The 7,170-nt window shown below is 40.4% G+C and overlaps 1 pseudogene; it reads right to left on the reverse strand.

Moving 5' to 3' along the window:
- Positions 1 to 5,415: 5,415 nt before the first annotated feature.
- Positions 5,416 to 5,533, reverse strand: LOC129685512 (small nucleolar RNA SNORA17; annotated as a pseudogene).
- Between the last annotated feature and the right edge of the window lie 1,637 nt (positions 5,534 to 7,170).

Raw genomic sequence — 7,170 nt, forward strand, 5'->3', positions numbered from 1 at the left:
AGATCTTTTATTGTAGAGGATTGTTTTAGCTATTCTTGGCTTTTTGGTTTTTTTCATATGACTTTGAGAATTGTTTTTCAAGAATTCTGATGAGACCTGATAGGCTAGGGTCAGATGGAAGGAGAGGAGGTCCTCCACTATCAGTGGACTGGGGAAGAGGCATGGGAGGAGATGAGGTAGGTAGGGAGGGCGGGATTGGGAGAGAACAAGCGTGGGGCTACAGCTGGGATACAAAATGAATAAATTGCAATAAATAAAAAATTATATTGAAAATTTAAAAAAGATTTCTATAAAGAATTGGCATTTTGATGAGAATTTCATTGAATCTGTAGATTGCTTTTGGTAGGATGGCCATTTTAGTCTGTTAATCCTTCCAATCCATGAGCATGGGAGATCTTTCCACCTTCTGGTATCTTCTTTTTCTTTCTTCAGAAACTTGAAGGTTTTTTTCCGTAAAGTTATTTCACTTGCTTGGTAGAGTTATACCAAGATACTTTTTTTTTTTTTTTTTGGCTATTGTGAAGGGTGTTGTTTCCCTAATTTATTTCTCAGCAGGAGGGCTACTGATATTTTGAATTACTTTTGTATCCAGCCACTTTGCCAGCTATAGGAGTTCCTTGGTAGAATTTTTGGTGTCTCTTTTGTATACTATCATATCATCTGCAAATAGTGATATTTTAATTTTTTTTCCTTCCTAATTTGTATCCCCTTGATCTCCTTTAGTTGCCTTACTGTTTTAGCCAGTACTGTTTTAAGATAGTACTTCAAGTACTATGTTGAAGAGATGCAAAGAGATTGGGCAAACTTATCTTGTCCCTGATTTCAGTGAAATTGATTTAAGGTTACCTTTATTTAGTTTGATATTGGCTATAGGCTTGCTATATATTGTCTTTACTATGTTTAGGTATGTGCCTTGAATCCCTGATCTCTGATCTCTGCAAAACTTTTAATATGAACTGGTATTGGAGTTTGTCAAATGGTTTTTGTCATCTAAGGAGATGATCATGTTTTTTTTTTTTTCCTTTCAGTTTGTTTATATGGTAGATTACATTGATAGATTTTCATGTGTTGAACCACTCCTGCATACCTGGGATGAAGTTTATTTTGTCATGGCAGATGATATTTCTGATGTGTTCTTGCATTCAATTTGCCAGTATTTCATTGAGTATTTTTGTGTCAATGTTCATAAGGAAAATTGGTCTGAAATTTGTTCTTTGTTGTGTCTTTGTGCAGTTTTGGTATCAAGATGACTATGGCCTCATAAAATGAGGTTGGTGATGTTCCTTCTGTTTGTATATTGCAGAATATTTTGAAGATATTGATATTAACTCTTCTTTGAAGGTCTGATAGAATTCTACACTGAATCCATCTGGCCCTGGGGTTTTTTGTTTGTTTGTTTGTTTGTTTGTTTTTTGTTTTTTCTGGAAGAATTTTAGTGACTTCTTCTATTTCCTTAGTGTATATAGGACTATTTAATTTGTTGATCTTGATTCAACTTTGGTAAGTGGAATTTATCAAGAAAATTGTCAATTTCATTTAGCTTTTCAAATTTTGTGGTATATAGGCCTTTGGAAGTAAGACCTAATAATTCTTTGGATTTCCTCAGTGACTGTCCTTATGTCCCCTTTTTAATTTCTGATTCTGTTGTTTTTAGCTTCACTGCAGCAAATCAAAAGTAGACAATCACACAAACGCACTACTACAACCAACATCAAAATAAGAAGTGCATTTTTTTAATAATTCCTTTTATCGTTTGAAGATTTTATACATTTTATTATGGTTATTCGTTACATCCTCCTATCACTATCTCTTTCAAATCCTCCTCCTCTAATGCCTATGATGACCATCTCTCAACTTTATGTCATTATATTTTATAATTAACAATCTCTGACTCCAGTTATTGCTGGTTATATGCGCATGTGTGTGCAGCCATCTGCTAGAACACAGGCAGCCGCTAGAGGCCATGTTCACAAAGTGACACAGCCCTCTCAGCAGCTGCCAACTGCCAAGAGCTCCTCCTAGCCAGACAAAAGAAATCACATAAGTGGATTTTCCTCAGTGATGTGGTGAAATACAATAGAGTATAGAAATCTCAGTGATGGACAGAACTCAGATGCCATGGGTGCAAACTTACAGCCTGTACAAGCAAAAGCACTCATTGGAAAGGCATCATGAATTAATACTAAGCAGAGCAAAACAGAAGGTGTGTATCTTAATATATTCTAATCAGCTTGGATAATATATCCTGAACTGAAATCGCAGGCATTTACTGCAGAGATTGAAGGTCCTTGGTGTAGGCTACATGAATAAAAGGCAACAAGGAAGTCACATTTTAAGGTATTTGCAATGGCTAAATATGATATACACAGATCACAACTGACATCAGAAAGGAAACATTTCATGCAAAAGTCCAAAAAGTGTATCCTGCAATAAGAATGTGTGCAGTAACTTCAATTTTCACAGCTAAGTAAAAACCTTAATCACATTGATTTTTGTGTATTTGCTCATTATTTTCATGTTGCTATTCTACTAGTAACTAAGTCATTCATTTGACCCAGATTTTCATAGTAGCTTTTTAAAAAAAAGTTTCTGTTGTGGTACTTTAAATATTGGCTCCTTCTCTAGTTCTGTGCCTTTTTGATGACATGGTACTGTACTGTTAAAAATATTTCATGTGTGTTTGAAGTAAAGGAACATTTTCTATTGTGTGATGGTGTATGTGTTTCCTGACTCTGTGATACTGAAATCTCTGGATAAATCCATATTTGATATAGATATTTGTATTATGCTTTGTTCTGCTCCTTATGCACCTAATTTCCATCACTCTACAATTTAGGAACACTTGGCATTGGCCATTCCCTTCTCTGCGCCTTATGACTTCTACTTGCAGATCTAGTTTTCTCCTTGAAGAGTCCCTAAGACCCATGTATAGTCTTTCGGAGAAAACATGTCCTTTCCACCTTTAATTTGTTCTCTATCTGTGTTCTCGGACTGTAAATATTATACATTCATTCATAATTTTAAAATTGTGCTGTGTTAATTTTGTGCTCCATTTTGGAGAGAGTTAACCAGTTTTTATTATTATCTAAATGTAGGACGTTAGGGTTGAAGATTATCTTTAGGTTTTCTTATTTGCTTTGAACCCTTGTTCAAATTAACCTCACCCAGTAGTTAAAGTTCACAGTTCAGTCCTATGAATCCCTTGGAGGACAGGTGCTTCTTTAGGCAGTAAGTTCACAGCTGCACATTTTTCCTGAGTGTTGCCGAAAGAAACAAATCCACATGTGTTGTGGGATAAGTTTGACATCCTGGTGCCTTACAACAAAACACTAGTGTGAATGTAGTGAAATAACCCTTAAAGTGTACCTGAGTGCCACTAATGACTGCAGTTTTACATGAATGAGTCAGTGACAGCAACTCAGTTCCAGCTCAGACCACTAGTGTTCATGTCCGTGTACAAAGACAAGTGAAGGTCGGGGTGTCACACAGACATCAAAGTAGTAAGGCCAAGGCCAGGTTGACTGTGCTGCGTGTGTTGAGCTCTCTGTCACTGAGAACAAAATGTCTCTACTGATGTATGTATGCATGTATGTATGGGTTGTATGTATGTATGTATGTGTTGTATTATTCTCAAATATTGTATCATCTGAAGGAGTTTACTGTGTACTATACTTCGAAGCCTTTCAAGTACAACTACATTCACAAAGGTGATCACAGTGATTAGCATGGTGTCTTCTCAGATATTATATAGAATTAAGATTAGTATAAATGGAATAAGGAAAATAATCAGTTTCATTTATCCTAGCCACGAGCTTTTCCCTGCAGCTCACGGCCAGCTCTGCGGGTTCTCCTTGTGAGTCTTTGGAGGCAGACGACAGTGCAGCCCATCTGTCCTGTTACCTCCCCTGAGGACTGATGACAGCAACCCTCGTCATCTCAGCCCTGTTTCGTCTCTAGCCTGGGATGACCGACAGCAATAGACTCTTGGGACATATACAGGAAGACTCTTCCCCTCCCCCTCTGAGTTCTTGGTATCTTAAACCCATGTTTGATGTGCTTAATAATTCATGAAGTAAACATGCATCTTTCTAACGCCTGCTGTTTTGAAATTCCTGTGTGGCATTTCCGAAGATAAAAGCTTACTTTATTGCCCTGAGTCATATAAGATAAAAGAAGTGAAAACACATGGTAATATCTTTTTTACCATGGGAATTTTGATTGTTAATTACTTTTGTTGCGAAACAACTCCAAACACTAAATCTGTCCTTTAGAAGTAGAGGAAATTACAGGTTATACTGATTGTTGAGTGTTTAGAGCCCACTCTCCAGAGAGCAGCAGCAGATGAGATCGAGGGACAGCTCTCCTGCCTAAATTACCTCAGGACCAGCCCTTCCACATTCAAGCCCTTGGGAACCTCGGGGCTTGCTTGCCTGCACCCCTACCACTAGAGTCAACTCTACTGTGTTGCCCAGGTGAGGTGCAGGGCCCACTCTCCCGAATGCTGCAGCTCATAAGGGACAGGCACGGCTCTCCTGCTCTCATGAACCAGGGCCATGTCTCCTGCCTGCCTCAGGCGATGAGAGGATAGGGGAGTGAAGGCTATCTCTCCCTAGTCCACGCCACCATATGGGAGAGAAATGTTAAGGCCTTGTATCCCATGCTTTCATCCTCAGGGCCTCTCTCACCGTCAACTCTGCAATACGCAGGGTCACTCTCCTGAGTACTACAGCTGACTAGGGGCAGGGTCAGCTCTCTTGCTCTGATGCCCCCAGGGCCAGCTCTCCCATGATGCTCAGGTGAGGGATGGAGCCAGTTCTGCACAGCCCTCGACAGCACCCCAGACCAGGGATGTCCACCTGGCCTTTGGTGGTAACAGACCCCTGCTTCAGGGACACAGAACCAGACCTGGCATCCGATGGCAGCACAGACCAGGACCCCACCATGGTCCCAAGTGGCATCAGGTTGTTCCTCACAACCTCGGGAGTCTCCAATTCTGTCTCTCTTCCTTCTATCCACATCCTTCTGTTCCTCTTTCTCTTCCATTTCTCCACCACTTACTTGGTCCTCTTAGAGGCGCACAGGTTGGGTTCGCTGAGTGTCTGGGATCCTCTCTAGAGTAGTCTCAGGAATGCTATGCCCTTCTCATATATTTTGTTACCAGGTAGGGATCATGCGGGCCGCACTCCTCAGCTGGCCTGCCTGAGTGGCCCCATGCAAGAGTCAATTGTCTCCGGCTCACTCCTGCCCTGGGCCCTCTGTCCCTGGCAGGGTTCTCCTAGGCTACGGCTTGCTTCCTGGCCTGGGAGCAGTCAGGACCTGCAGGGAGAAGACTGGTTTTCGTCTCAGGCTGGTTCCTGTCCAAGCCACCTGGCACAGGCCTGGTGGTAGCCTCAAGCTCTTTTTTTTCCCCCAGGCAATGTTAGGCTACTAATTATTTTGATGTTCATAGGTCAGGACACTGAGCATAAACATCGCCTTTCTTGTCTCAGCTCTGTGACACAGCAACCACACGTGGAATGCTTCTAGGAGCAGGAAAGTGGTTGGGTTTTAAACGCAAATTTCAGTTAGGCAAAAATAGTTTCCAAAGCATGGTAATTTACTTCAATATCACTAGAACTTGCCAAAGTATGTGTGACCTTTGTGTGGGAGTGTGTGTGTGTATGTGTGTGTGTGTGTGTGTGTTTACATAGGTGTACTCAATAGATGTTTTCTTAATTTATTTCATTTAATTTATTTTTTATTATTCACTTTATTTATTTTTTATTATTACATTTTTTATTATTACATTTTATTAACTGTATCTTAGCTGTATCCCACTCCCTCATTCCCTCCCAAACCCTCTGTCCTTCCCTCATCTCCTCCCTGCCCCTTTCCAAATCCACTGATAGGGGAGGACCTCCTCCTCTTTCATCTGACCCTGTTTTATCAGGTATCTTCAGGACTGGCTGCAAAGTCCTCCTCTGGGGCCTAGCAGGACTGCTCCTCCCTTGGGAGGTGGGGAGGTCAAAGAGCCTGCCATTTAGTTCCTGTCAGAAATAGTCCCTGTTCCCCTTACTATAGGAAACCAATTGGTTACTGAGCTACCATGGGCTTCATACAAGCAGAGGTTCTAGGTTATATCCATACATGGTCCTTGGTGGAGTGTCAGTCTCAGAAAAGACCCCTGTGCCCAAATATATTTGGTCCTTGTGGAACTCCTATCCTTTCCACATCATACAAACTCCCCCTTCTTTCATATGGTTCCCTGCACTCAGCCAAAGGTTTAGTTATGAGTCTTAGTATCTGCTTTGATACACTGCTAAGTAGAGTCTTTCAGGGGCCCTCTGTGGTAGGCTCCTGTCCTGTTTCTTGTTTTCTCCTACTTCCAATGTCCATCCCATTTTTCTTTATAAGTAAGGATTGATCATCTTACCTCGGGTCCTCTTTCTTGTTTATAATTTTTAGGTGTATATATTTCATTATGTTTATCATATATTATAGGACTATATGAGTGAGTATATACCATGTGTGTCTTTTTCCTTCTGGGATACCTCACTCAGAATGATCTTTTCTAGATCCCACCATTTGCTTGCAAATTTCATGATTTCCTCATTTTTGATTGCTGAGTAGTATTCCATTGTGTAAAAATACCACAATTTCTATATTCATTCCTCCATTGAGGGACATCTGGGTTGTTTCCAGGTTCTGGTTATTACAAATAAAGCTGCTACAAACATGGTTGAGCAAATGTCCTTGTTGTGTACTTGCGCCTCTTTTGGGTATATGCCTAGGAGTGGTATAGCTGGGTCTTGAGGAAGCACTATGCCTAATTGTCTGAGAAAGGGGCAGATTGACTTCCAAAGTAGTTGTACCAGTTTACACTCCCACCAGCAATGGAGGAGGGTTCCCCTTTCTCCTTATTCTATCCAGCATGTGTTGTTGCTTGAGTTATTCATCTTAACCATTTTGATGAGTGTAAGGTGAAATCTCAGGGTTGTTTTGATTTGCATCTCTCTGATGGCTAAGGATGTTGAGCATTTCTTTAAGTGTTTCTCTGCCATTCTATATTCCTCTAAACAGAGAATTCTCTGTTTAGCTCCATACCCTATTTTTTAATTGGATTACTTGATTTATTGCTTTTTTTAACTTCTTTATTTCTTTATATATGCTGGATATCAGCATTTAATTTAT

This window comes from Psammomys obesus, unplaced genomic scaffold (genome assembly GCF_907164565.1).
Source record: "Psammomys obesus unplaced genomic scaffold, mPsaObe1.curated_primary_1811, whole genome shotgun sequence".
In the NCBI taxonomy this organism is placed as follows: Eukaryota; Metazoa; Chordata; class Mammalia; order Rodentia; family Muridae; genus Psammomys; species Psammomys obesus.